The sequence below is a fragment of the Oryx dammah genome, unplaced genomic scaffold (assembly GCF_014754425.2).
Source record: "Oryx dammah isolate SB20612 unplaced genomic scaffold, SCBI_Odam_1.1 HiC_scaffold_18, whole genome shotgun sequence".
Lineage (NCBI taxonomy): Eukaryota > Metazoa > Chordata > Mammalia > Artiodactyla > Bovidae > Oryx > Oryx dammah.
In genome coordinates this window covers 30,294,212-30,296,050 of record NW_024070202.1, presented here as the reverse complement: position 1 = coordinate 30,296,050, position 1,839 = coordinate 30,294,212, and the positions used below count along the sequence as shown (strand labels likewise).

The following is a 1,839-nucleotide window of genomic DNA, read 5'->3' as shown; positions in this document are numbered from 1 at the left end:
TATATATCATGTTTGGCTTTCAACCAAAAAATTATAAGGTACACTAAAAGGCAAAATATATATACAGTTTATTGGGATAGAGTAAGCATTAGAACTAGACTCAGGTATGGCAAGGGTATTAGAAGTATCAGACTGTGAATTAAAACAACTATGATTAATATGCTAAGGGTTCCAGTGAATAAAGTAGACAGCACACAAGTACATATGGCTAATGTAAGCAGAGGGCTGGAAATTCTGAGAAAATGAAAAGGGAAATGTTAGAGATCAAAAACTCTGTAGGAAAAATGAAGAATGTCTTTAATGGCCCCACTAGTAGTTTGGACATGGCTGAGGAAAGGATCTCTAAGTCTGAGGATATGTGGATGGAAACTTTCAAAACTAAAAAGCAAAGAGAAAAAAAGACTGAAAAAATGAAACAGAACATCCAATAACTGTGAGACAACTACAAAAAGAGTTACATATGCAAAGTGGGAATATCAAAAGGAGACTAATAAGAGAAACAGTAGAAATATTTGAAGTAATAATAAATGACAATTTCACTAAGTTAATGTCAGCTACCAATCCCTAAATTGAAGCAGTTCAGAGAACACTAAGAAAGATAATGCAGAAATGTTTAAAAAAGACACATAAGACTCTATATTCAAACTGAAAATTAAGAAAAGAAAATTAAATTAAGAAAATAAAATCTTAAAAAATAGCCGAAGGAAAAAATGTAGTCTTTAATTATGGAGAAACAAAGATAAGAACTACATCAAACTTCTCAGAAAATATGCAAGCAAAAAGAGAGTAAAGTGAAATATTTAAAGTGTTAAGAGGGGTAAAAACCCACCAACAAAGAATTCTATATTGTGCTGAATTATCCTCCAAAAGTGAAGGAGAAAAAAGCTTCTCTTAGACAAAGTAAAATTGAAGGAATTTGTTACCATTAAACCTGCCTTGTAAGAAATTATATAAACTCTTTAGAAACAAGGAGAATGATATAGGTCTAAACTTAGATCTATTTTTTTTAAGGGGTAATCAGTAGAGAATAAATAATATTAAAAAAACTTTTTTAAAAGATTAATTGATCTAACAGATAAGAGTTTGTTCAAACTAATAATAGCAACAATGTATTTGGTGATTAGAGCTTATGTATAAGTGAAATTAATAACAAAAATGTTAGGAATATTTCATTACTATAAGATACTCAATGCAGTGTAGTATTATTTGAAAGTAGACTCAGATTAGTTATAAATGTAAACTCTAGGGCAACCACTAAATTTTTTTTTAAGTAGTATATTATACTAAGAAAGAAGAGAAAAATAGAATTTCATAAAATGCTCAGTTAAAGCTACAGAGACATAGAAAGAGTAGAAGACTGAAAACAGGAGCAGAGAAGAAAAGTGAGGTCACTCAGTCGTGTCTGACTCTTTGACCCCATGGACTGTAGCCTACCATGCTCCTCTGTCCGTGGGATTCTCCAGGCAAGAATACTGGAGTGGGTTGCCATTTCCTTCTCCAGGAGATCTTCCCAACCCAGGGATCGAACCTGGGTCTCCCGCATTGCAGGCAGACGCTTTACCATCTGAGCCACCAGGGAAGCTCAAAAGGCAATGAATAAAAACCAGTAACAAATATGATAAATATTAATCTAACTAGTGGCTTTATTCACAATTGCCGAAATGTAGATTCTTCTCTGGTAGCTCAGATGGTAAAGAATTCACCTGCAATGCAGGAGACCTGGATTCAATCCCTGGGTTGACAAGATCCCCTGGAGGAGAGCATGACAACTCACTCCAACACTCTTGCCTGGAGAATCCCCATGGACAGAGGTGCCTGGCAGGCTACAGTCCATGGGGT

At 34.4% G+C, this 1,839-nt stretch overlaps 1 non-coding gene across 1 annotated transcript; it reads right to left on the bottom strand.

The window, feature by feature from the left end:
- Positions 1 to 1,507: 1,507 nt before the first annotated feature.
- TRNAC-GCA lies at positions 1,508 to 1,579 on the bottom strand. Its single transcript has one exon. It is a non-coding gene; the product is annotated as a tRNA-Cys (tRNA).
- Positions 1,580 to 1,839: the final 260 nt, after the last annotated feature.